The sequence below is a fragment of the Malus sylvestris genome, chromosome 3 (genome assembly GCF_916048215.2).
Source record: "Malus sylvestris chromosome 3, drMalSylv7.2, whole genome shotgun sequence".
In the NCBI taxonomy this organism is placed as follows: domain Eukaryota; kingdom Viridiplantae; phylum Streptophyta; class Magnoliopsida; order Rosales; family Rosaceae; genus Malus; species Malus sylvestris.
In genome coordinates, this window is record NC_062262.1 from 30,815,050 (window position 1) to 30,822,218 (window position 7,169).

At 39.3% G+C, this 7,169-nt stretch overlaps 1 long non-coding RNA gene across 1 annotated transcript; it reads left to right on the forward strand.

The window, feature by feature from the left end:
* Window positions 1–5,077: 5,077 nt before the first annotated feature.
* Window positions 5,078–6,381, forward strand: LOC126615090 (uncharacterized). Its single transcript, XR_007620650.1, has 2 exons — window positions 5,078–5,815; window positions 6,011–6,381. It is a non-coding gene; the product is annotated as an uncharacterized LOC126615090 (long non-coding RNA).
* Window positions 6,382–7,169: the final 788 nt, after the last annotated feature.

Here is a 7,169-nt window from a genome sequence, read left to right on the forward strand (position 1 = left end):
CCAAAACTATATCATACCATTATGAGCCGACCGGTATGGTTCGGCCGGTGAATCGGTTTATGGCAAAATTTCCCAACCCTAATGTGAAATTGCATTAAAAAGTTATGAATTTTTCTATTATTTAGATTAAGGGTATTTTAGTAATCATATTAATTTTCATTCCGATTCAAATGAACTGGTAAACAACTTATATCATTTCAACTCCGATTCTAGGACATTAAAGTAAATAACTTTAACAGGAATTCGATTCTAAGTCTTCACCATTCCAATTCCCCCTCAATTCAATTCCTCTTTTTTTTATTACAGATTAGTAACCGAGTCAGAAGAATTATTGGGAGATTGGGGACATATGGGTTTATTAAGCTTAACCACCAAATATATTTTCAGCAAATAGAAAGAAAAAAAAAACAACCATACAATAAAAAGTTAAGCTTTCTCAAAAAGTTTTAAAAATAATTTTTTTTTATACTAAAAATACAAAAAGAATTACTTAGAACATGGGCATTTTGGTAATCATATTGGTTTTCATTCCGATTCACGTGTTTTAGTAAACAAGTTATATGGATAAATATGATTTCTATTTCGATTCCAAGAAATTTTAGTTAACATGAATATGATTCTGATTCCACCTCATTTCAACTTTTCCTCAATTCAATTCTGATTACAGATTAGTAAACGAGCTATAATATTAATGAAACCATCTTTATTAATTAAAAGAGGGTGAAAAAATATTTTTGTCTTCTATCATAACAAAAAAAAAATAAGAACAGTAACATAATTTCACAAAATAAAATTTTGCTTTTTTTTACTTTACTGATTGTATCATCTCCAATTAAAAATAAATAAAAATAAAAAACAAACATCTCTCCCCCGCTCCCCTCTCCCAAGTTCGCTTTCACTCTCTTCCTCTTTCTTTCAATTTAAAAAACAAAAGTAAAAAATGTTTCACACTTTGTGTCACAGCCCGTCCCGAAATTCATTTATCGGTGATGTAAAATGATAGTTTTATCCTTGGATGGGGAAATTGTAATGTGTATGTGTGACATATTGAGACTTAGATGTTATTTCCTTGGTTGGTTGGTGACCTACATGGAACTCTCACACACACAAACCTCCTTCTCTCTCTTCTCTCCCGTGCTCTCTCATCTCTCAGACTCTTTCTCTCTTCTTTCCTGTACAGACAACCTTCGAACTCTCCATTCCAGGCACGGATCGAAGCTTTAAAGGTAAGATTCTTGCTCACTGTAACCTCCTGAGTTTATTAGTACCCTTGTTTGGATGTGAATACTTCGAAAAACCTAGAACCCGTAACCTAAAAATTTAGCATTGTTCATGTGGACATAAATATGTTGGTTTCAGGGAATTTCATGCTCATAGGGAGCTTAAGGAGGTTCTTACGAAGCTCGGAGTTCTTTGTTTAAAGAAATTGGACGTTGGAATCATGAGAACGAAGAGTTTCAAATTTGGCCGGAATTGTCTAGGCTTTTTCCGGCGAATTTCTGACGAGTTGGAAGTCGAGGCAGGTATAGTTTTGTTTGTCTTGTTGAGATCTTTAAAATGGTACCAATTATGTTGAAAATGGTGCAAAAATGAAGAAGTTAGGACGAATTATGTAAATTTCCAGAAACCGGCGAAGTCACCGGCGACCGGCGACTCGCCGGAGAAGACAGAGAATATTCCGTCAGTTTTGACGGAATATGCTAACGGTATATGCTAGGATTTGACGGAATATTCCTGACGGCGTTAACTGACGGCGTTAGTGTGCCTGGCATGTGCCGGCGCGTGACGGCTCGTGAGGGGTTCAAAAATTATTCTAAAAATTTCGGGATGATCCTGAGGTTGTGTAGGTCACTGTGGTATATTCAAATACCAAAATTGAGCATTGTATGATAAGTTATTAGCTAGTTTTGTCTATGTGCTCTAAAATAACATTTTTATAGTTAATTCGCATATAGGTAAGACTTATCCCGATGACGAGCGTATCCAAGGACGACTCGAAGGCTACGACCCTTTGACATACCAGTGAGTGGGCTTTTGGTTTATGTATTATATACTTGATATTTTCCCAGAAATATATGTTTAAATGATAGTATGCCATAAATGCCATGCATATAAGTTTATAATTCATATATGAATTGGTATGTGATGCTTTATATATATATATATATATAAATATGGTGCTGTGGATGCTCAGGTAAGCTCAGGTAAGTTATATTTGGTTATGTGAATTGTCGATAATGTGATATGTGATTGAATAATGTTGAGCTCATAAAACTGCATTTATGGTGATTGTGATTTAGTCAGAGTTATGGTATATGCCTGTTTATTATGTCACCTTCCGCACCATATGCTCATATTAGATCCAATTTAGGTGCACAATATTCTCGTACAGACCTTATTTATGGTTCCGACTCGTAAGTAACTAGCAATTTATTGCCCAACTATTATGTGAGAATAGTATTGAGTATGATTATATTACACATATTATTGTCGTACAGACCTTTTCATTTGGTTCCGACTATTGTGCAGTATATTGTCGTATAGGTCATTGTAGTGACTCCGGCTAGAATTGACTTTTGAGCTATAAATTCTGTTGATGCACAAAACCAGATGTCTTGGAACAACGTAAATCCGACCGTGAATATGCAAGAAATGTAAATAACACAAGATGTATCGTGGTTCACCCCAAGGTTTGAGCTACGTCCACACTGATATTGTATTTCTGAGAGAGAGAGAGAGAGAGAACTCTGAGAGTTAAAGCTTTGAGAGGGGGTGAGAGGGCCTAGGAATTGGCCTTCGCTAATTGTGAGGGTGAGGGGTCCTCTAAAGAATAAGGACTCCCCACTTATTACATATTTGCCCATTCCTTTTCACATAATTACATTTAAGTCCTCCGAGTATTTGTACGAGATCTAAATACGATGCCCTAAATATGGTATAAACAGTAGTCCCCCAAGTCTTCAGTCAATAGAGTCTTTTGGCTAGAGACTTGAAATTCAGTCCATGTGTGGGCCGAAGTAACTAGATGTTGTCTTTAACTGATGTTCGATATGAGGCGGTGCTCAATCTAAAATGATGCTCAACTAGAAGTAGCACATGTTGCGAGGCTGCTCAGCTCGTGGCTTATGTTGTCTTGGTTGGCTCGGCTTGTGGCGTTGAAGGTGAGGGAGTCCCTTTTATAGAATAAGGGATCGCTCCTTAATACATAAATGATGGGTTAGAGTTGATGCTCGCGGCGAGACGGTTGCTCAGTAGGCGGCGATGCTTTCTAATGGTGGTGAGGGAGTCCCTTTTATAGAATAAGAGCTCGTTCCTCAATACATAAGTGATGGGCTAGGTCCCCCAAGTATTTTTCATGAGGCCCAATATATGGTACATAATGTAGTTCCCCAAGTCTTCGGTCAATAGAGTCTGTTGGCTGGAGACTTTAAATTGAATCCATGTATGAGCCGAAATGGCGGTTGTTCGGAAGCGGTATTTGTATACCCTGCACTAAAGCTTTGTAAGTGAAGCTTTGCAAGTGAAGCTTTGAAGCTAGAGCTCTGCAAATGAAGCTTTTGAAGTTGGAGCTTTTGTAAATGAAGCTTTTGAAGTTAGAGCTCTATAAATGAAGCTTTTAAAGCTAGAGCTTTATAAATGAAGCTTTTGAAGCTAGAGTTCTGTAAATGAAGCTTTTGAAGCTGATTGACATGAGTGATGCTCATGAATTTTTATGTTGACTGACATGAGTGATGCTCATGAATGTTAACATGAGTGATGCTCATGAATGTTTATGTATGAATGACATGAGTAATGCTCATGTATAATTTGGAGTACTGGACGTGCTTTTAATCACCTGGTTGGTGGCATGAAGGAGAGTACGGGTTGTACATTTCATCACCTGGTTGGTGGCATGAATGGCTAGTTGCCAAATGATATTAGAGTACGAGTTGTTCATTTCATCACCACGGGTTGTACATTTCATCACCTGGTTGGTGGTAAAAGCGGCAGGTTGTCTAATAAGTGTGGAGCATTGGGCGTACTTTTGATCACCTGGTTGGTGGTAATAGGGGCAGGTTACCGAATAATTGTGGAGTACTGGGCGTACTTTTGATCACCTGGTTAGAGCTATTTTGGGCTTATGGGCCTTCGCCCTCCACAACATGCCAGCCCATATATTTTTGGGCTTTGCCTTTTTTTTTTTAAATTTTATTATTACCCTCTGATAGGGTTTATACAGATGTTTCCGAAAGATAAGAAAAATAATTTACATCATTCAAAAATAAGAAAAGTAAATCACATCATTCTGGTGGGATGTTTATTCCTTGTTTTTGCTTTCTGTTTTTTTCTCGATTTCTTTCGCTTTGCTTTCGTTTTTGTTTTCTGCTTTTGTTTCCTAACCCATTTCACAACTCAAGTAGATATATCCTCTGGGCCTTTAGAATGTGATTTCACATGGCTACCACCCTGTAAAGAAGATACTCCTTGAAGCAAGAAAGCAAGTATGGTGAATCTGGTCAGCTTGGTTATGGATCCAACGACTGAGAAGCACAAAGATGCTCCTCTATTTGTATCCTACTTTATCGGGGTGTGTGGCTAGAAAGCGTGGTGGGGCTTGCAACCCATGAGTTGCAGACAGCTTTGCCAAAGCAGGACGAGTATACTGAAATGCCTCATTCCCTTTCTCTGTCTTGTCCCCACCGTCCACCACCACTATGTACAGAACCTTCGCCACCTCAGCCATATTTGGAAGTCGGTGATTTGGAAGAAAGAGAAGGAAGACGACGGGAGCTGTGTTACTAGTGTGATGAGGGTTTGGGATGACGATCTGCCATTTTCAAGAGTGCGATCTTAGCGTTTTACTGTGTCTTTCAAGGACGCACACTTTCCCGATCCAAATTCGAACTGGGTTTTTTTTCCTTGTGTCAGAGATTAAAATAGAGGATTGTGTGGTGTTCATCGGGCGGCGATGGACTGAGAAGCCATGACCTGAGCTAGCCATCAAGCAGCAGCTTTAGCGGCAAAGTTTTAATTTCATTTGATGGTGGAGATTCCGGTGGTCAATGGATTGAGCCGGGACTGAGGGTGCATTGGCGAAAAGCCTATGCTGCTGGAGCATCCGCTCCACTGTCGCAAGTACACCGGACTCGCTTGTCTCTTCCAATCCATCATATCAACAATGATATTGGCCAGTTGAACTTTTCCAAATAAGAACGAAGTTGAATATCTGTGGAGCTCTGCATTTGGATCCATCTGACAGAATCTCTGAGACTCGACTGTTGCCTAAGATGGGAACAGATCTTGGAAAACGCGGACGGAGACGGCTGTGGGGGGCGTCGCCCTGGGCTGACTCTGCCTCCGTGTTGAGAGGGTTGGACTCGTCTCAGTCAGAGCTGTCGCTGCTGGAGGAGGAGGCACCGGTGGTGTAGAAGCGCATGGAGAGTAAAGTCTGGGACTTTACTTTGTAGATAGCGAGAAAGGGTCCTTGCGAGCGTGGCCATGGATGAGGAAGCTATTACTCAGAGGTTGTCTCCCTGACACTCATGAATCAACGAGTCAGGGCCATTCTTTTTGCGTGCTGCTTCTTAGATCTGAAATCTCAGATTGATCACAAGGGTTGCTAGGATCGCAGTTGGAGGGATATGAGCTGTCATTGTAATTCGGCCAAAGCCTATGAATGCCGAAATCAGCTGCAGGCTTCCCTGTTGTTGGAGAACTGCAACTTGTCTTTGTGTCACAATATGATTTGGGTTACTGCTGGACAAAGTAGAAGAAATCAAAATCTTCTGCAACGCAAACAACTAAAAGACATCCTATCAGTAAAAGCTTGACCAAGGTTGAGGGGTTGGACTTCATCATTCTCACTCTCTCTTTCTTTCTTTCTCTATATTTCTCTCAATTGGTTTTGGGGTTTTGATTTCTTTGACCCCCAAGTATGGATTTAGATTGGAAAATATGCTAGTACTGACTACGACTGAAGGGAGAGGGAGAGAAAGGTTACTGGGTTTATGAGTTTTTTGTGATTTTGCAGATTCACAGTGGAGGTGAAAAAATGAAAGAGAACCGACACAACTTTTCGTATTGATTCCCACATATGGCGTCAAATGTTGATGCACAAAACCGGAGGTCTTGGAACAACGTAAATCCGACTGTGAATCTGCAAGAAATGTAAATAACACAAGATGTATCGTGGTTCACCCTAAGATTTGGGTTACGTTCACACTGATATTGTATTTCTGAGAGGGAGAGAGATAACTCTGAGAGTGAGAGCTTTGAGAGGGGGTGAGAAGGCCTAAGAATTGGCCTCCCCTAATTGTGAAGGTAATGGGTCATTTTATAGAATAAGGACTCCTCACTTATTACATATTTGCCTATTCCTTTATCACATAATTACATTTAAGTTCTCCGAGTATTTGTACGAGATCTAAATACGAGGCCCTAAATATGGTATAAACAAATTCAGCCGTACAGACTATTGCAAGGGTTTCGGCTATCATGTTATATTTCTATGGAATTATTCTTACCTGAATTGCTTACTCTGTTATATCTTGGCATGACTTACATATGAATGTGATTATGTGAAGCATGAATTGAATTGATATAATTACATATATATTTATGTATATGCTTGTATCATGATTATGGGAAAAATTATACATGTTTTAAAGCGAGAGGTTAGATATGTTGATAAATGAAATGGTTCTGTAAAACATTTGTTTTTGCCCACTCACGTTTTCTGTTTTGTACCCCCTTCATGTTTTAGATAAGTTTGCAGTTGCTGAGTGCGAGGACTTCGGCGGTTCTGACATATCTAAATTCTTGTAGGACATCTTATGGTACTGTATAACTAGTACTTGTCCTACTGGATTGCACCTAGACTTATTATGCTCTGATTAGGAGTATTTACTTTTGTAACTAACTCCTATCACTTCCTGTTTAGTAGTGCACTCTAGTAATTCGGTTTTTAATTATTCACATATTTCTTATCATTATTGATTCTGCACTGTGCACATGGCTACGTCACTCTCACGTGACGGCCAACATGCCTTGATCTCGGTTGGGATGTGTCATTTTGTGTGTGGCATATACTGATAATTAATTTTTTTTTTAGAGATTTTTCGCCACCGGGAGTAGAACCCAGTAGATCAATAGTCCCAAGTTTAATATTGCTACCGCAGATTTGTGATATC